Source organism: Pinus tabuliformis, chromosome 8 (assembly GCF_031772625.1).
Source record: "Pinus tabuliformis cultivar Carrire ecotype Pingquan chromosome 8, CPIR1, whole genome shotgun sequence".
NCBI classification, from domain to species: Eukaryota; Viridiplantae; Streptophyta; class Pinopsida; order Pinales; family Pinaceae; genus Pinus; species Pinus tabuliformis.
Genome location: NC_142294.1, coordinates 884,246,285 through 884,268,519, shown reverse-complemented (window position 1 = coordinate 884,268,519; position 22,235 = coordinate 884,246,285). Strand labels below are relative to the sequence as shown.

At 36.9% G+C, this 22,235-nt stretch overlaps 1 pseudogene; it reads right to left on the bottom strand.

Annotated features, from left to right (window-relative positions):
* Positions 1-4,797: 4,797 nt before the first annotated feature.
* LOC149238379 (potassium transporter 7-like) overlaps positions 4,798-22,235 on the bottom strand; it is a 78,220-nt pseudogene continuing 60,782 nt past the window's right edge.

The following is a 22,235-nucleotide window of genomic DNA, read 5'->3' as shown; positions in this document are numbered from 1 at the left end:
GGTAGGCCTCTAACTATGACTGTTTAAGGAAAGCTATTGTTGATCTGTCCTTGTTTGTGACTAGACCTACTCTAGGGCTAGAGGGGTTGCCTCTATCCGCAGAGGGAACACTTTCCTACATCACAAATTAGTTGGATGGTTGCATCCATACCACAAACCTATTTTGTGTGTCTTTTGGATGGCTGTTCCCATGCCTAGACTACATGTATTTCATTATCAGAGATATTAGTTGTACTTGCATGCAGGTTCTTCCAGATAGTGTTCTAGTTCAGTCAGTTTCGTAAAGCATTTCACCCCTCCCTCTGTCTCGAGCTTCATACTTTAGGGGGCGTCTATTACACAGTAATTTGTCATTGTCTTCACTCCAGTCTTCCTACTATGTCATGTGTCCAAAGTCATACATGCTCATGTTAGACAAATGCTCTCTGATGTTGCCAAATGACCCACTTTTCTAAAGGTTTCTGCCTCATCGCGTCTGTTGGCCAAATAAACGCGTTGAAGGGCACTCCAAAATAGTCCAGAAGCGCTGCCATCACGGAAGTACACGTGATTCCCGCGATGGTCGGATTTCATGTGCCAGCGCAACTGTCACTTGTAGTTTCCCACGATGACATGACTAGATACGTTATTCAAGTAGTGATGTCAGCGCGGCAGACCAGTTATGTGCCCACGATGATCCAGATTGGGCGAATTTGTTCCAACAGTCGACCTTCCAGATGACTCCAGTCCTAGTTATTGGCCTATTTTATGTCGCCCTCCTTTCTCTGGCGTGGCTGTTCCGTCATTTGTGCTACCTTCCTTGGAGATAAGCTCATCTTCCCACCTTTCATGGAGACTCCTTCTCCTATTTAAATTCTCACCATTGCTATGTGCTACTAGTTTTGGAATTCTTAGTCTTTTGAGTGTTTGTTGATTGAGCTATTAGTATTTGTGAGCTTGTTAGATAGCTGGTGTGAGTGTTATAAGTGTGGGATTGTTGATGGCTTGAGGAAGGTTGTGAAGTGCCCTTAATCTTGTGTAAAACTTGTGAGTGAGAGAGACTTGTGTATTGGGAGATCCATCTTCAAAGAGTGAATGCTTGAAGAACATGTTGGTTGGATCCCTCTGAGAAGGCTTGTGACGTCAATACTTTGGTTGTAAGCTTACTCTTATTTCATAATTAATGCAATCAATGATGTTTTCCTATGTCTTGTATGTGATGTACTTAATAGCTCATGACTTTTTGACTTTGTGAGTAAATAGATCATTGTTGTTCCGGTTACGTGCCTTGTTGTATTTCCTTTGCATTGTTTCAGGTTGATTACTCATTAGGAGAAGGAAGCGAAAGCTGGAGCAGTGCAACGAAACTCCATCGACCACCGGTTGAGGTAGGCCTCCAACTATGACTGTTTAACGAAAGCTATTGTTGATCTATCCTTGTTTGTGACTAGACCCACTCTAGGGCTAGAGGGGTTGCCTCTGTCTGCAGAGGGAACACTTTCATGCATCACACTTACCAATTAATATTTTTTTTATAACTATCACAACTAACTATTCCAACGTATAACACTAAAATAATATCCTATTACGAATGACATGAATATGGATATATGGCTCACTCTATTATACTAGTAGAGTCACGAATCTAGTAAGCAATAAGTTGTAGGCCTGGTAAACTAATTCCAGAATTACCAAGTAGATTAATAGAGTATTGTAATGCATTTTTAATCACTCAAAGATACTAGGCTCACCCTTTTTCATGTGTCATATGGACTAATTAAGTATAAGTCGTATTAAGGTTCCAACAAGTAGGATTAAGCTCATTTAGATTTTGTGGCTAGGATTCTTTCACTACGCTAATTTGTTTTGTATTTTGGAACTTCACTTAATAATGTCCTGACTCTCTAGAGTGTTTAGATATTTCAACAACGGGGCTTCTGTTCATTTTAGAGTCTTGTATTTTGTCTCTACTTTCATTTCTTACCTAGACATTGTTTGGACTCATGAAAGTTTAGTACCCTTTTGTAGTGGGTATTTTAGTATCTTTTTATATATCCTTTTAGTATCTTTTATGTATGCTTTTGATTTGGCTTAAAGATCTTGAAGTGTATCTTGGATTTAAGGGACAAAAACATTCTATGCATACATCTCTTTGGAACAATCTTCATCCAAATCAAGTAATTGGCACTCCTTTTATCGTCAAAGAAATGGATTTCCTCATAACCACTCTGGATGAAATTACTAGTGTACATTCAAACTTTACAACTCCCATTATAATTAAACAAGGGAGATTCAATGGATTTGTTGGATGGTTTGATGTCCATTTTCGAGTAAGCAAGCTAACCTTGTTTCTATAAAATATAAGAATCCTTTTCTTTTTGTCCATAATGCTACTAAATTTTAGTTTATTTGTTTTACAGATTTGACTCGATTTCATACAACCAAAATTTATGTTTTTGGCCTTCCCAGGGAAGTCCTTCTAGCCCATCTAACCATGAGGTTGAATTGACAACAACTCGTAGTATAGACAATTCAATGCACTGGGGTGAGCAAGTTAGGGAAAACTTCATTGTCCTTTTCAACATGTAATTTGTGCTTTTGATATTAGCTTCTCTACTTTAGTGATGTGATTCGATAAAACTTTTCTATTTCTCTCTCAACATAGGTGTTTTTGTTGCATCCTTCAATGCGAATAATGAGAGACTCTAGAAGGAACTTTTTCCATGACTCGCTCCAAAGAAAACCATCATTTGATGGATTTCCATTTTGTTTATAAATCAAAGCTATCATTCAAAGAGACTATTGACCCTATAACAAAAGTTTTTTTCATAGAGTAGATGGAGGCATTCTGCTCTGGAGGCACTGATACATTTGAAAAGATGGTATAAATATTGCTTAGATAAATTGGATATACCAATCTATCAGCTCTGAATTACTAAAAATTTATAAGATCTCATATATATATCCATTGTAATGACTTCATTATATTGAGGAAATTGACCTGTTTCAGCTAGCCTGTTAATGTTGTTAAAATTGTTATTGTCAAACTGGAAGTATTTTTCAGTCTGAAATTATTTTTCACAAGGAATGCATCAATATCATGTTGCAATTTTGACAAATTGTGTTTTTATTTCCCTATCCATATTTCAATGAGGACATATGATTCTCTTAATATTTGTATATTATTTAATATGGCAGGTTTGTTCAGTTAATAGTAAAATCTTAATCACTACACTTGGAAAGGACTAGAGGCATTAATTTCTTTTTGAAACACATAAGATTCCATGATATTCAAAGGAAACATAATGCTGAATAGTATGATTAATTTTCACTATTTTAGTATATTTTATTTAAACTGAAAATCACAGACATATAAACCATAGTAGCAATCCTTAAGCACAAAGAAGATTAATAATTATTGCTACTTGGAGATGGGCAGGTTGAATTTTTTAATCATCACTCATTCACATTCCAACTTGCCCAGTTCATAGTTCTACCCATTCCCGGGGACGAGGCAACAATCATTAGGATTATGTGTGGTGCATGATGTTTTCCAACAATGATGCCAACAATCAGAGTTGCTTTGCATTTTAATTTATGGCATCCATTGGCTCATCAAGGTTGTTGGGAATTTAACCAATCTTGGATGTGGACACAGTATTTCTAATGTTGGTTTCTTATCCAAATTTAAGCCTCGGTCACTGATAATAACTACTCAACACGTCCCCATACCACAAGCCAGGGAATCAACTATGCAATGAATTTTACCAACATTGATTCAATTTTTGGAATGGATTCTGATGGAATATGGTTTAGAAGCTATTATTTTCCATACTGCATATCAAAACTTGGCTAAAACTTCCATTGATCATACTAACATATGCAAAAACATCAATATTTAAACCAAACAAGAAAAATGGCCATTAAAATTATGATTCACTTCAAGAATCACGTATGTTGAGATGGTTGACAGGGGCCTTGGTTGTGGCAGATCTACGAGATCCTGCATTCATTTATCATTGACAGTAAAGACATTTAATGATTTTAATGGCAAATACAAGAGAACATACCTCAAATCCAATTGGAACAATAGTGAGCATAAACACTACTCTAGATTCAAATAGAATATAATGTTACCTTGTACCTGAGATGTAATTCCATTTTAGTGGGATTGTTGGCCATGACCATGTATGTTTTTTTTCATGCCCTATACAATTGAACGGTCTGTATTTTGCACAAGACGCTAACCTAGTCTTGGTCATGGGCATTTTCTGTTGAAACTGCCTAGTTTTTAGCATATTTACAGTGGTTTCTTAAGCGGCCAAGGTTTTTGGTAGAATTCCATGTACATTTTGGATACTATTAGTAGATAAACAAAGCATTTTATCCCAAAAAAAAAATCCTATGTTAGAATTACTTTTCAAGGTTATCGAGCATAATGTAAAAATGCTACTTACATTCCAAGAAATTTATTAATGTCTTTATTCTAATTAATGTTAGTCAGGAGAAAATATGTAGTTCCTAAAAGCTTTATAATGTTGTTACATTTTCAGGACTCTTAAAGCTAGATTTGTAAATTGATGCTTATAATGCATCGATGTTAAGCTAAATTTGTACCAACTCCTTTCAGAAGATGTACTGCCTCCACACGCATTAGAAATGTTTGGACTGCATCTATGTGCATGGGCTGCTGCATTAGGGTACAATGATAATCTGACCCAAACAAGATAAACCGTGTCAAACTCAGGAAAAGATATCAAAACTTCCAGGTGATGCCCATATTCTTTTGAAGTAGCAACAGGGTATATAGATCCTGACTCAAACGAGATAAACCATACCAAGTGAGATGTGGGGAATGCGTAATTCCACTAAAGGACCCCTGCAATTTTCTTTTTTGAGAAAACTGTATGAACAATTAATGGAAATATTTTTTAAAAAAAATGAGTCATTTTTTACTTTAACGTAGGAGTGCCCTAATATAAATGCAATCCTAGATTCCCTAGCCTGAAAAAGTTCTTGCAGCTCATCCTTTACATTAGAATCAATATCAGGACTGCTAGGTAGTAGAGATTGGAATTTCCTCCTCTGAGCTAGATGAGGAGAGTGAGTTTCTATAAGATCATGTATGATTTGGATGGTATGTGATGAAAGATGGGATATATTAACAGACTGTATGCTCTCCTTCGTTGTTTCGTAACTTAGAATGCTCTACAAGCCATGCACAGGGGTTCCAATCATAGTCATTCTTCCATCTGTAGATTCTGCAGAGTAATTGTGACTTTAACAAGAATATTTTGATTAAGAATGAATAAACTCTCTAAGGTTGAGAATAAGTTAATCCTTAAAACCATCAGTATCCCCATGGACATCGTGGTAACCATATCGAACAATGTATATGTATAACCTGTACTCTTTATGCCCTATGCGACCAATGAGAAACCATTATTCTGGGGGAACATACGACATTGGCTCTGATTTAATGCATATAAAGGCAAGCACCTGATGGAATGCTAGAAGATTTGTTACAAAATGTGTAAAATTTGTAGGTATCCCAATGACAATTTCTATGTAATAAGGAAATGATTTCAACCTGAACCAGAAGAAACAAAAGAAAGAAAATGTGGATTGCATTAAAAAATTACCTTTGCCCATGAAAAGAGTTGTGGCAGATCTACGAGACCCTGAATTCATTTATCATTGACTTCAAATACATTTAATGATTTGAACCTAGAGCATAAGAAAGAAAAGAAAGAAAAGGTGGATTTCACTGAAAAATACCTTTTCCCATGAAAAGAAATGTTGCGAGGAAAGCTTCCAGGAGTAATGAGACCAGGATCCCTATCTCCATGCTCGCTATTTTGGGTAATGACTATAGACAGCTCAACTTTGTTGCTTATGAGTGATACTTAAAAAAGGATTCAAATAAATGTGATACATTTTATGTTCTTTTTGGATGGGAGTCAAACAAATTGATTAGGAATCAAAATTAAGGTTTTTCCAATTAAAGCATTTAATTAATATCCCTAACCAGTCAACTTTACTTTTTCTTCTTTCCTAATGAAATCCTAAATAAATAGTATAATTTATAATCTGTATGGGCCAACAATCTCATTCCTTTTGTAGTACAAGTTTCATCCAATGGAGAGGGAAAGTATCTTATATTTGGGTCTGTAACTTGAATCGAATCACTACGAATCCAATTTGACCTAAAAACTCAAGGTGACTAATGCAAACATTTTAATGCTGGAATCGAATCTCATTTCTCAAAGCAACTGGAAAATATGGAAAACTATGATCGTAGGAATGTACTGACCATACTTATGTGTAACCATATTCCCTATGCGTTGTTGGAGGAATCATGTTTTGTTTTTTGAGAAACTGTCAGAGGCGCACTGAGCGTGCGAGTACTATCAACCTCCTCTTAAAACTATCAGAAGGTCCCACAAAGGGTAGTGAGGACAAAATAAGGCTAAGGAACGTGAACAGGTATCATCAACTCTAGAGATGGAAGGTTTAAGAGGTAGACTATAACTCTCACAATCATCCAAAAAAAAGCAGTAATCCACTCAGCTTCTGAAGAAGACCCTTTTTCTATTTTATATTCCTTCCACCATGGAGGACTCCTCAATATAGAGTGAGGTTGAATCTTAAGTGAGTTCAAGTGAATATGATCTGATCTAGATGAGGTGGAGTTGTTTTTAAAATAAATTTGTTATGGAGGGGCTATTGATTCAATTTACTTCACTTGTTTTATTGTTGTTGTCAAAATACCTTTGTTATGAAGAGGTTATTGGTTTACTTTTTTTGATATTTTTGGGTCGGGTCAGATATTACGATACTATTGTTCTCAAAATACCTAAATACCTTTCTTATTGAAAGGTTATTGGTTCAATTTACTTCACTTGTTTCACTGTTATTGTCAAAATACCTTTGTTATGGAGAGGTTATTGGTTCAATTTTCTCGACATTTTCAGGTCAGGTTTTATGATTAAGCCCAAGAAAGTGATCCTTCTACTGAATCTATATATTACAAATATTCCATATATGTACCAATCAACCATCTACAAAGTCCATAAACAACATATTAAAAAAACAAAACAAACTTGATTGGAAGTCAAAATTACATGGAGCATAAGGATTTGTAAAATATTTTCCCTGGCCCAATCTGATTTGAAGGTGTCAGGATGCCACAATTGAATATCATGTGTTGAATTATATTGAGTTTCTTCTTGGACAATGTGTCTTATAAGTTGTTCTCGAAAAATTTTCGTTTAAGGAGAACAATGATGCTAAGAGAGCAAGGGAGCCATTATCGCTCATTGATATGAGATTGGCCTCCCTTCCTCAACACAAACCCAGGCCCTAAAAACTATACCACCAATTAGCTATAACCTTTGGTAATATCAACCCATATGGATCATAGTGATATGGAAATTTTAGATTCTGGGTTTTGGTTTCCATAGAAAAATTGTGTGGAGTGTTAGCTTGAACTCCAAATGGCATGTGCAGAAGTGATCTCTAGTGTTTATCTGTGGCTTCATGTCTAGAAGCAAGAATGGGAACTTTTTTACAGGATAAAGAAAACCTTAATTTGTACCAGAATGGTAGTCTTGTGCTTTTAAATATGAACTAAATTTTGGGAATGGACTCACCAGGTTTTGAATATATCAAAAGGAGGACAACTTCTTTAGGAACACAAATAGTACCAAACATGATGAGAATAGATGCCTCGGAGGTTTTGAACCTACAACCACTAGACCTTCATAAAACCCTGAACCCTAATTGATGTTCTTTGACTTCAAATTATGTAATACCAACAAATGAGTTGTTTGAAGGATAAACGACAAGTGATATGATCCCTCCCTCCATGTGACTATTATTGCACAACACGAGCATTACTTTTACTACAAATTTGTGATTTCCAAACCAAATTATCAACTAGTGGATGGGGCAGAGATGTTTTATATTATTACATTCAAGAGGTTGTGAAGGTAGATAATTGAAATTCCAAATAGATGGATCCAAATAAAAACAAAAAACAACATTTCCATTCACACACACTTTTATGTATCTAAAGTTGTCATCGGAGTATATTTCCCTAAAAAATTATTTGAAGGTTTTCAATCCACTGGTATATTGGTTGCAAGCGAGAAATGAAAATAAATTCTCATAAATTACCATGTCTCTTTTTAACTTGACCAATTTCAGTAAATAAGATTTCATTCCTACCAAAAATCCAAAGACAAGGTAAAGTATCATTTTTTTAATGGGAAATAAGGGGCACAATAACATTTATGTGTAGAACTTACTCAGATCACCAAATATATAGCCAAACCATTAAAATGACACACTTTTTTGAGTAAAATTATGAAACACCATGGAACAACTCAACTTAGAACTTATAGCCAAAGCATCAAGAGTTAGACTTGAGTTCTTAAGTGATCATAATAAAAATAATACACATTGGAAATATCATATACACATGGATCATACATACCAAGCTAAATGTGGTAGCTAAAGAAACCTCTTCCTACACCTAGTGTCCTAGATGGCCAAGGCAAGGTGTCATCAAACCTCTTCCATAAAAAGAAATCCAGTAAGAAAAAAACATCATTTTTGTATTAATATTAATGCAAAGGTGTAATTTACATCATCTAACTATAATAAATCTGCTTCACATGTATAACATGATATTCTAATATGTGTAACATCTAATGTTCAGGAAATATCAAAATCCCCATAGGATTCAAAACAATTTCATAAAATTATAGTACTGTTATGTTCATAATGTAAGTTCAAATTACTAGATAAAAAACTTGATATCAAAGTTAAAATATGTTATCCTAAGTTCAATGGATATGACCCTGATAATAAAAAATGTAGATATGCATGAAAATTTAAGTGTTCAACTAAAGGAAATGTGTCCTCTCCTAATTAGCCAACACTTCTTCTTGTAGTTATTCTTCATAATGTATTTGACCCAGTTATAAGCCCACTCCCATTTTGGATAATATGTAAACCTTTGAATTTAATTCCCCGTGAATGTGATCAAAGGATATAACCCTAAATATTTTAATCATCTCCATAATTCTAATCATCCACTGATCCAATAAAAAAGTTTTGAAGGAAGTATAACCTTTGAACCAATTTATAACAACATTTGAATCCCCTATCACTTGTAAGTTTAGATTGTTGAAGTGACACAATTAAAATGACTAACATAAACGATTCATTCATATTATTGTAGTACTTTCTAGGTAGACATATTTTTGTTCTAGGCTAAATTAGTCATTCACGTTAGTCATTTTTAGTTGTATTACTTATTAGCTAGTCATATATTTTAGCCCAGGACCAAATTATTCATTTACGTTAGTCATTTTTAGTTGAGTCACTTAAGATTGCTCATTTTTGGTAGTATTTCACTTGCAAAAGTTGTGGTGACTAATGTTTTTAGTCACCTAGTCACTAATTTCTCATTTTCTACTAGTGAGTATTGGTAGGTGGTGCCCCTCTAAAAAGCGAATTGTACCAAGCTTGTGACATACTAGAAGTGGTGTTCCCCCTAGGCTAACCAGGGACAAAAGGTGACCCCCTCCCCATATATTACTAGAAGTAACCATGCCTAACTGAGGGATAGGAATAGTTTGTTGGGAAAAATGTGGTGTAAAGAATTATGATCCTACCTATTGACTAGGCTGAGGTACCATGGTTAGCATAGGAGATGGTGCGGGCATCGAAACATTCGAGAAATTTGCAGGAGTCATAGACAAAAATGATGGAATGCCCCAAGAAGAAGTAAGAGGTGTGGACAGACGAGTGGGTATAGCCACACTATGAGGTGGAAATGATGTCATAGTAGCTAATATTGTTGATGCAGAAGATAAGGATATCTCAGACTCCGCCATAGGGTAAATTACGGACAAAGGCACTTGAATGTAGGCAGGTGTGGAATTGTTAGGATTTAAACTCTGGTCCTAAAGGATCGATCAATGGTGGTTTGGCATGGGCGTCAAAGTCATCTACCAAATTCTCGATAGAAATCAAGTCACTATCCAAAGGACCAGGTATAGATTCCAAGACAATATTTTGATCTAAGTCTTGATAATTGACGAGTACTCTCCATGCAAGGGTAACAAGTCCACCTCATTCAAGAGGTAAACCGTGAATACGATGTGACCATCGAGGAAAAAATTCAGCCAGGGTGATAACTTATCATTTAAATACAATTATCTTAGTACAAACACCCTAAGGCTAAAAATACTCACTCAAACCAAACAACACACACTAGAAACATCCTAGAAGATAGCACACATAAACCAAAATACAAAGAAGCTGGCGGTGGAATAGTTATACTAGCGACTTGCTACCCAACGCTTTTATTTGCAAACTCAGTGCAAGTGCCCTTATTAGTCGTGAGGCACCCTCTGAGAGGACGGAGAGAGTAGGGCTAATATATGTCCCAGGTACAAAGAAGACAAACCCGACCCCGCACCTATGTATGACGCCTAAGAAGATAGGCCACTATGGTCACCACGTACAATAACATGACCTAGGGGGACAGTCACAGGACAAATCCACATGCAAGGGCAAGAAACTTAACCCCAAAAGGAGTTGAGACCGAAACCCCCTTGATCATTGCCTCCCAAGTGGTCCCCAATTATAATCACATCGTTTGTAAGCGTGGAGATTCCGCTATATTGTGCCACTCGAAACTAAGTGAAAGTGGTTGTGTCAATTCCCCTAGCCCAAGCATGACCTTGTGCTTGACCCTTTTGTGAGGAGGGCTTCCCAGACCGCACTATTGCAAATGGATTTAACTCCATACCATAAGTTGCTAAGTTAATTTTGTAGTCTTGGAGCAGTTAACTCACACTCCTATATCCAAGACCCTAGCCTAAGCTAGTGTTGGTGTACTACCAATGAAAATAAAAGATGAATCTAGTTAATTTTATTATCATGATTATATTAGTTCCTATTTTTTACACAAGCGGGATGTGGCATGAAACTGAGATGGTGTGAATGGCTCTTAGTTAGTCACCGTAATGTAGCTATATGCGATTTTTTATTTTCAATTCGATGAATGCTAACTACAGGAGGGTAAGAGCCTTCTAACACACAAATTCCTATTATGATGCACCTACAAATATTCTTGAATGTACATTGTCCCAAATCTTATGAATTAATGACCCAAAACAAACCAAGAAGGAAAACCAAAACAATCTGAAAAGAAACCAGAGAAAAAGACTCTCAAGCAAGAACACAAAGCATTCCAAAAGTGTCACAACTAGGAAAAACAAAGCCCAATCAAAGAAACACACTGAAAGCAATCAAATTGAAAGCCAAAAGTGAAAAGAGGAAGGGAAATGTCATCAATCTAGGTTTGTAGTACAATAGCCTAACCATGGCCAGTTGTCTACAAAGGTCACAACCTGACCCTAGAGGAAAAAATTTATAAACAAGATCAAATGAGGGCACTACAAAAACAATTAAAACACACTCCATAGAACTTTTTTAGATGACAAATGCACAACTGGCCACAACACCACCAAATGTGACCAAAATAACCCAAAAAAGAGGAAAATTTTCTCAACAAGAGACAACAATAATGAGTAGAAGTGAAAAATGTTTGTCAATAAGATGAGGATTAGACCTAAACAGTCATTGATACTAGCCAATGAGATCTAAAAGTGAGACCTAGAGGTGAAAATAAATCATCAACCCAAAGAATCCAAAAGAGGCTTCAAAAACAATTTAAGGGACTAAAGGAAACATAAATATTTGGACAGAAAAGATCAGACCAGACACATGCAACCAAGAATTAGTAACAAAAAACCATAAATCCCATAATCCTATAATCAGATCAGCAAAAAAAAAGAGAGAATAAGCCCAATCAAAGACAAAAAACCCACCTTGATAGAAAGTGATTGATCTAAATAAAATCGACAAACAACAACAGAACTGGACCAAATCCAACAGATGAACAGGGGCCCAGACTGAGCAGGAATAAGGGTGAAGAAACTCAAAACAGATCAGGGCATTTTCTAGGGCTTAAAAGCCTGGTCATTGGCACAAGATTGTATCAGAGTGACAAGTGTTACTCTTAGGATATCAACAAGGGAGAAACTCTAGGTCCTAGTCACACGGATGACTCACAGTGAGAGCGACTGAGGAAAAAAATTAGACTAGAAAACTTCAATCACCCATAAAATCCTCATTCGATGTCAGTTTTCAGTGATTTTTTTTTTTAATGAAATTCTGAGAGGAATCCAGGTATGTGATCAATTAAATCAAATTATGTACACAAATTACAGAATTCTATTTTAATTCCCAAATCTATTCTTCCCTCATACAAAAGAAAATAATCATTGATATCTTCTATTTTTAGTCTATATTTTTGGGCCTTAAGGAAAGGCTTCGTAGTTGAGTGCACGGAGGCCTAAAAGAGTCTGCAGATGAGTGTGTAGACCAGCTGCAGTTGGGTGCACAGGTCGAAGAATTTGTATGTACTGAAGATCTATCTTAATAAAGAAGAAGAAGTTTTGGAAAAATCTTATGTATCTGTACTCTTTATCTGTGTTTATACATACTGTTATGCATGCTTTTTACAGAATTATGTGAAAGAATACATGTGATATTTTTTTTGATATGTTTATGCAATAAGTACAAACCTATGAAGTATATCCTCAACACAAATTTATTTATGTATGTGAAGTTGTGGATAGGTATAAAACATAAGTAAACACATAGGTGCCACAATAGGCATATCCCTCTAGCTGCAACAACCTAGTTCTTCAACCTCCCATAACTGCTTCAGGTGAGACTGTGATCTTCTTGCAGGTCACTATCGAAATGACTAGTGGTTGAGGGTTTTGTTGGTTGCACAATACACTTTGAACCTGGGTCCAACCCCCTTAGCCAACAAATGGTTCCGTTTCCAAGACCGAGAATTTTTTGAGGAATATGTTTTGGCATTTTTCGAAGAAGGAAATCTAGGGGTGGGTTGAACCAAAAGAGTGAGAATTTGCAGTTCAGGAAAACAAAAATTTGCAATTGTCGATTGAAATTAGGTTGCAGAAGTATATCTTCAAAGAGAAATATGAAAACTTCTTTGGTTCGTTTCACATTGAACTGTACGAGTGGGCATCAAATTTGACTGAGCATAAGACTTATTTTAAAGGAGACGAACCTAAGGAGTGGAATCCTACATTGATACAACGATTCAAGTATGTCAATAACAGGATCTCAAGAGTTTTTGATTTCTGGATTGATAAGATTTTTGGAGGGTCTATTAGTGAATTCTTAATAGACATGACTGTATCTTACAACAAAGCTGAGCGAAGAATTTTCAGGGATCTACGAGGTATGTACCTGAACTCTTTCAAGTTGTGGATTAAAATGATTTTATGTAAAAAGAGCGTACTACAAATGCAGTCATATTAATGTTTAGACGAAGAGGGAATAAGTCTGAACCGGGATCTACGCAAAGTGGGAAGCGATATAGAGTAGAGCATGGACCAAATAACTTTATTAACACTGAATATAGTCCCTTGATAGGTGGATCTAAGAGTTAATAAGAAGCAAGTAACCCTGCAACCCCGCGGTATTCCCCCTCTCATCCTGAAGGCACATCAAAGATAAGAGTTGATAAAAATTAGGGCATCTTTGGAATTCACCATCCATTTATTCACCTTACCCCCCATCCCCCTCCCCATAATTCCCCTACACCACCTCCCACTCCCCCTCCCCCTCCCCCTAACCCCCCGAGAATAAAAATTGTCGATGACATTAAGTTGTCTATCTTTAAAGGACTTGGACCAAAGGATCCTGACTAGTTCTGGTTTGTAGTTGATGTAGTATGGAAAGCAAGACAAATCGCTAACGAATATGTAAAGAAGGAACATTTCATCACGATTTTGTGAGAAAGAGCATTGACTTGGTACATGAAGTACTCAATGACTAATCTGGTTGCTTCACTGGATGATATTAATAAAGTGATGGTATATGAATTCAAAAATCCAAAGTCAAGATAACAGTGCATTACGAAGCTGAAGGAAATCAAACAGTAGATTATTGAGTCCATGTAGGAGTTGGATCAATGATTCAAGATGTTAATGGGACAAGTAAGCTTTAACATACCCCCAGAATAGCATAAAGAGTGGTTTATAGCTACGTTACTGCAACATTTCAGGTTACCCTTGACACAATAGAAGATCGTGACTCAAGCTGAAGCATTAGAGATTGTGATGAAGATGGAAGCTTCATTGATCAAAGATACTCATGCAGGAGTACAACAAATTCAAAGCCAACTAGAAAATTTTACCTTGGAATTGCAAGATCTCAAGAAAGGTAAAGAAACTGGATCAGAGGTATGGTGTACAAAATGCAGAGTAGAGGTCCATTATAATTCAGATTTTCACATACGACCTCTACTTCTAACTTGACAGTTTTCCCTTCCAAGGTGATGGGAAAACCTGTGAGAATACCATAAGGACGACAGCCTCTGCCATCAAAGGCTTCTAAGGTATTCGAGGACTAGTTGAGAGGTGGATAACCAATGGCTTTCCAACATGAAATAGACATGATGTAGGCGGAATCACCCTCATCAAGTATAGTACAATGAATCATCTTTCCTTTTATAATGACTTGGATCAAAAATGAAATTTGATGGGGAAGACGAGGAACATGGTTTTCCAAATCAAAAGTGATCAAATTTGAATCTGCAGGATCGATTCCTCCTATAGCAGACAATAATGATTTCCCTGTGTTAGACAAGTTTGGAGAACTTCCAAGATAGGCATCATCGAAGGCACTTGAGCCATATCTTCGACAATACTGTAATGTTGAGTAGCTCTAGCATTCAGATTATAAGATGACTTCCGAAGCACACCTTTAGGAGGCAGTCGAATGATGATTTCATTATTAGGTCTCTCAATATGAATAGGACCAAAACTAGGTGGCGAGGAAGTAGAAGGTGTATCAATGGCCTCCTTTTCCATCGTCTTCTTTTGAGGGGTTTGATAACCTTTCAACCTAGTGGCAACATAAGTAAGCATTGTTCCACTCATGTAAACCTGGGAACCTGAAGAGGCAAAGGATTGTGGTTGGTATACCAATTGGGTCTGTTGTGATGGAAATGGATCTTTCAATATAGTTGGAGTCCCTTTCAATAAGCCACTAACTTCTGCACGACGGGGACAATCCTTGGTATAGTGATCTTCCTCATAAATGAGGCAAGGATACTTAGGATTATATTTGGAGGCATCATCAGTAGATGGCTAAAGAGGATCATGTTTAGGGGTCTCAGATTTTTCTTTACCTTTACCCTTCTTCTTACCTTTTGAGGCTTTGTCTACACGGTAGACTAGACAACATTAACCTTAGAGGTTTTACTAGGATTCGAGGGGGTTTTCTAAGGAGGATTGGTACCAGTATTCGAAACGGATTTTTGCTTCGAAGAAGATTTATTAGAAGTTTGAGATACTGATCCAATAATACCATCAATAGGTGGTACATTTAGAGAATTTGAAGACGCTGGATCCGAAGATGGCCTCAAAGCATCAAGAAATATTTCATATAGCATGAAAGATTGGGAATAAACCAAATCTAAATACTAGGGATGGAAAATGGATTGATCTTTAGTAGCACAACCTCCCATTGCTATGTTTGCAATGATTTTGTTTACAAATGATTTGGTAAAACATTCAGCCAACAACTCATTAGGGATTTCAATCTTGATGAGACGACGTCGACGTCTCCATTCATGGATGTGATCGTAGATGTTGGTCGCAATATCCTGTTTTAGAGATGTAAACAAATGGGTACTAGTTTCATATTGAACTGGTATCTGGAAGTGAGTGAGGAAGGCCATGGCCAAAGAATTGAATTCTGCATAGGTACCTCAAGGCAAATTGATGCACCATTTTGTGGTAGCATTTGTCAAGGTTCGTTGAAAGAGGCATAGATGAATAGAGTCATTAACATAAGAATTGGAAGAACACCATAAGTGATAAGTCATCAGATGGGCCTGAGGGTCTCCTTCAAACTTTGGGAAATCACTAGGAATCTTAGTGTGAACTGGAGGCCAATAAGGTGAATGAAGTATTGGATCATTAGTAAGCCTCGGGACATCTAGTAGTTCCAAAATCGCTAGAAACGATAATTGTGGGTTGAAAGGAATGTAAGACCTTTGATAAGGCCTAGTTTTCAGATTCCATCCTTATTGGTAAGGGTTTTGTACTCAAAGTGGAGGATTTTGACTATAAGGGGCTTGATTTTTCCCCTGCTGAGGGATACCCTGACCATAAGGTGGATTCTAGCCCCACAAAGGTGGGTTCTGTCTAAGGTAAGGCTAATATGGACTTGCCACAGGCCATTGAGAACCATAAGGTGCATAAACATTTTGCGTGGCATATTGATTAGAAGGTTGTTGCAACTACTAACCTTGGTGATAAAACTAATGGCCTTGTTGTTGCAGGGGTTGGCCTTGTGGCTACAAGGTTTGACCTTGTTGATATAAAGGTTGAGTTTTGTGCTACAAGGGTTGACCTTGTTGTTGCAATGGTTGACCTTGTGGATACAATGGTTGATTCGGTTGTTGTACAAACTACATTTGTTGTTGCAAAGGTTGTTGAAACTGCTGCAAAGGTTGCCCCTACTGCTGTAAAGGTTTTTGTTGAACATTTCCTTGAGGAATTCCTTGTTGGTACTGATAAGCTCCAATTTGGATTTGACCATATGCACTGAGAATAGGATTTTGACTAGGTCACATATGAGGACCTACTTGCGGAATATAAAGTGGATTTTGAAGTGCTTGTGAACGAAATGGAACATAAGACTATTGGAGGGGTATCTATTGATACTAAACATTATTGGCTCCAGCTGGAATAGATGATTCAGTGGTATTAGGAATACCACTAACAGGTTGACTCACTCCAACCATGTGAGGTTGTGATCCACCCACATGGGTTCTGCTTGAGACAAGAGGGATATTTGGATTCCCCCCCTCCCATGCTATGAATGAGGTGGTGGTACATTTTGTCCACTTTATGGGGGAATCACGGAACTTACAGACATATAAACTGAAATTGTCGGTTGCACCATAATGGAAGCTTGAAATGAAGGTAACGGTTGTGTCGGAATAGTCGATTGAATCGAAATTGAAGTAACAATAGTTTGCACAGGGATATGAGAGGTCACATTAGGAATAAATGAACCAGAAGTAGGCATAGCATTTGATGACCAAATTGGATTTTGGTATAATGAAGAAGCCCTGGGAGTTCCTAAAACTAGTTGAGCCAAGGTTGAATAACCATGTGGAAGCATAGGCCCACTATTTTCATTAGGTGGTTGAGATAGAACTCTTCCTACATAAGGAAAACCTTCTTGGGGAAATTCATATTCAAATTCATTATAAACACCAGGAGTGTGGGTAGCTGAGACTTCCGAAGGAGCTTGAGGAGATGTTGGAAACTCACCTTATGAAGCTATAGGTGGAAACAGTTCGTGATGGGGAATCTAAGATGGACGAGGTAACTCCAAAGGAACACCAGGATTGTCATATGGACTATAAGGATGTTGAGGAGATATCACACTGGAGTCAAAGGGTATAAAACAAACCTCTTTGGACTCTTAGGGGCTTTTAGATCAGACTCCTGAGTCTCGAGGTGGGGGACGAGAAGCAAGGGTTTGGATACTTGGGACAATTACAAGTTCAAATCCTTGAGCTTCAAGTGACTGCGAAAGTTTAGGATGAATTCCTTGTGATGACCCTTCAGTATCGGATGATGAAGGGGAACTATGAGGTGAATGCTATGGTTCATCCACGATGACTTTCTCTTAAGAGAATAAGGAGAAGAGATGATTTTGTTGAGGGCTTTTAAAAATTAAAATTTACAAGGAATTACTCAATGTGAGGCCAAGAAGCAACTGCATGGGTTCTACATGTTATCATTGGCAGTTAATTTTATAACTTGAAACACCAATAAATCAAAAATGTGTATGCTAGGCAAGTGGGTTTACCAAGTATCCATGAATCGTTATATACACCTTAGCTAAAACTAAGGACTTAACGGACGACGGTCGATCTCCCCGAATGTTGTGCTTAGTGTATCACATTTACAAGGTAGTTGAATCGGTTACCTATGGTTAAAGGATAGCAACCTAGTGGGGTCTCCCAATAGATACTCGATGGTACGAGGAGCACAAGTCTATGTTAGCGTTGTCTAATGCATAATTGTTCGGTGAGAGCATTCCCATATACTTGTCATACTGAAGTGCCTCCTATATACTCAAAAGTACTGGAGAACCTTTTATATACTTCCGTACTAGAATGGGATTTCACCCCCAAGATACAATGCAGGCAGTTAAAAACAGCTTCTATGTTTAAAGATGCTAGAACACATCTCTAGCCTAGACCTCTAGATGTTTGTGTTAGGTTACAAATTCTCCTTAGGTTGATTGATGTAAATGTTAAGTTTATCTTGAATTAGGCTTCAATTTCATGGCTCAACGATGTCACCTGAATTCCTATAATGAAACTAAAGGAGAAAAATGAAATCTTTTCATTTGATGAAGGATAAACTAATGAGGGAAGAGAGACAACCAAACAATGCATAAATCAAGCAAAATGCATCAAAACATATCTCCCTAACTTTTCGAATGCAAGATGTAAAAATGAAAACTACTCTTTCACTTTCACTAACAAATGCAATTCCAAAATGAAATCTTATGAGAAACAAAATCACTTTCTTTCACTAAGATGCACTAATATTTTTGTTCTTTTCCTTTCACTTTGATTCAAAATGCAAACTAATGCATAAGCAAGGGAAAAATGGATTTCAAAACAACTAAAATGAAAATTTCATTCACTTTTGGTTTCGAATAAAAATCGTTTCAAAAATACTCAAATGAAGAGATCCTTTCACTTTTATTTTCGAAACAATGAAATCAAAAGCAAGCACACACTTTCAGTTTCATCAAAGCAAACAATTGCAATCTATGTTTGAAAATGGGGCAAAATCAAATTTCAAAGTACAAATGTGATCCAATACTAATGAAAACAACTCATGCATATGAACTGAAAGAAATTTGAAAATGGTATCCTAGTCGCAATCAAACTCTTAAATGGAGACAATCAATCTCACAAACACAAACCAAGTGATGAGTGAAGGGTTACCTAGACCTAGAAACCCTAAAAAAAAAACCTAACTTCAATCACACATCAACAGAAGCTAAGAGACAAATGGAACCATTAGAGGATAACAATCAAGATAAACACAACAAGATCACACTAGAAAAACACTCACAGAGGTTGAGATCCACAATAACTAAGAAGAAACCCTAATTTTTCCTAACCTCTAGGATCAATGTGCCTATTAAAGGAAAAGCAACAATGAAAGGCAGAGAAGCACGACTGTGAATTAAAAATCAACGTTGGCAACACTTTTGTAAGATCAGAAAACATGTTGGGCGAGGAAAATAAGGAAAAAAACAAAAAGTTTTCTAAAGTTAGACCAGACTCAACACTCTCAAGAAAAAACCAGTGACTGTAAAAACCTACAGTAATGCACACAAGCCAAGAAATTGATGATTGGTCAAAATCATCAAAGAATCAGATCAAAGGAAGTGATGGAAAAGTGGAGTCAACATTTTGTTGTCTAGGTAAATCTTCTATGTGGATAGAGACGATCCCTCTAGCCCAATGAGTGGGGCTATCAACAAACGAGACAATATTCAAGACACTTTCCTAAATTACAATCGAAATTAGAGAAGAGGAAGGAGACCTACCTCATTCTGATGCTATGATGCACTTCTTTGTTGAAGGTCTTGATCGCTTTCTCCTCAAACTCAGTCCTTACTACTCATAGCATTTGAATACTTGCACAAGAGGCCAAAGACACAACAAATCATAAAAGTGCAACAAGCATAATCAAATGTAATCCACTTAACAGATCAAGGAGCATTAAGATAAATGAAGCATTGAAACAAGAATTTATGGAAAGTGAACTAGCAGTTGTATATATTAATAAAAAAAAGAGGAAGCATACAACCTAGGACTTGATGTTAGTAATCCCTCCTTAAGTGAATGTCCAAGTCCAAGCTCAAGCTCTCCAAGAACTCCTTCTCCAAGTCAAAGTGAATAGCATGTAGGCACTATCCCAGTATAAGGGTGCAAATAATCAGAGACCAACCATTTGGGAATGGAAGAGGATGAAGATATAGGCAGGGAGAGGGAGTTAAGATCTCACCAAAGATAGGAAAGGTCCTCATCTCAAGGAGGAAGCTCATAGGGATAAGATCAAATGCTAATATTAGGAGAATTCGACCACATCCACAATGAAAAACATCCATCTCATCATTCTAGAAGCCTCTAGATCATGAAGCTTCTTCTCCTCTTTTGGAAAACTTGCCTTTTAGGGATCAGCTAGGTAAAAATTGTACCTACAGCACGAGGCTAATATGGTGCAGCCTACCATCAACATGAGTAGGCAGTGTCATAGTCATGTTGACCTAGAAATTAGGGTTTTGAAATCATTTTATCAGGAAAGGCTCAAGGCATGTTTTCATTAACTTTTCAGGGAGGATCTAGACGGAATATCAGAATGGGTACACTGCATAATTTTCAATTTTCAAGAACTCCGGGGGTATGACACAAGTGTAGGAGGTGTGACAAAATATTATGTAACAAAGCCTATACATATAACGAGATATTTTCCGAATTTGTCTTAAGTGTGCAAATATTGTAGGGATTTAGATCATGCAATGGAGGATTTCCCTCAAGTGCTAGCAAAAATTTAGGAGAAGAAGGGGAAAAACCTTCATATGGTTACTATGGAACCGCTCCAAGATAAGTTGCACGTGAATGTGGTTACAAGAGGAGGAACCAAGACTATGCTAGATGTTTCCAAATAGAATAAGACCAATAAATAATGGGTGAGGAAGGCTTCTAAACCTCCACTAGATTTCAACCCTTAGAAGGAGAAAAATACCTACAAGGAGGCACGTAGAGTACTAGTGGCATCAAAGTGGGATATTCTAGAAGATAGTCATGTGTATGAGATGCCCAGGGTCTACGAAAAAACTAATGCCAAGAGTTATGAAGTAGGAGTTGGACTAATTAAGTTATTTTTGAAGAATTTCTTTGAATTGATGTAGAATGATGATTCCCTATAGAAGCCTCAAAGGATTATTGATCAATGTACAAAGGAGTTAGAAGTTCCAACAACACTCTTCTTAGGATGCGTAGTAAATAAAGTTGGGTGGAAGAAAAGGAAAAATCGATAATTTAGGTTTGGTGCAAAAATAAGAAAGTATTACATGTATAACATAATTCTTGACTTGTTATATGATGGGAAGCCCTAAGTTAACCTTTTCCATGATCCAATTAAAATTGCTTAATCAATATAAAATATTCCCTATTGGTAGACTACCAAATGTAGAGGTGGGTATCGAAGGAGTCAAGAGTCTAGAAGATTTTGAGGTAATTGAGATAGTTGATGATACTGACCCATATCCAAAATTATTGGGAATTGACTGGGACTTTGAAAATTTGGTGATTATTAATTCGAAGAAAAGGAAGATGATATTTAAATATGGTGATATCCCTATGGTTGCACCATTATAATAAAAGGAATGTCACATATATGTACAACTTGTTCAGGATGAGTTGGATGTAGAGGTATTGGAAAATATCTATAATATCATTGCATGAAGGGAGGATTATGTAAACCTAATTTCGAATGGTGTACTTCGTTGGTGTTGTATTGGTTCTTGTGCATATGAATCATAAGAAGGACTGGAGAATTGGAAGAATTAGCTACATGAATTCTCTACTAGGACGTGTACACATGTCACTCATGTAGTGCCATGGATTGACATTAAAGTACAAGATCCACCCAGGTATGACGGTTAGAGTGATGTTCTATATTTTTTCCATGACTTTGAGGAGAAGTTACCTAATAATTTGAGATTCTTAGCATTAAATTTTTCTTTGAAAGAAACTCTCTCATGATGGTGGGTCGTGCATGAGCCTATTGTGGATTGTTGGCTTGTTGGGGCCTAACCCAGGTTCAGAGGTGATTTAGCCAAACAAATCCCAGTACTACTGGCCCTCGCAGACCACGGACTGAGGTCTCACCTAAAGTAGTATGGGAGGGTGCTAGAACCAGGTTTTCATGCCCTGGATATGTCTGATGGTTTCAAGTGGTCTGCGGTTCAACTCTGCATGTACGTCACTACGCGCACTTACCCGTTCCTCG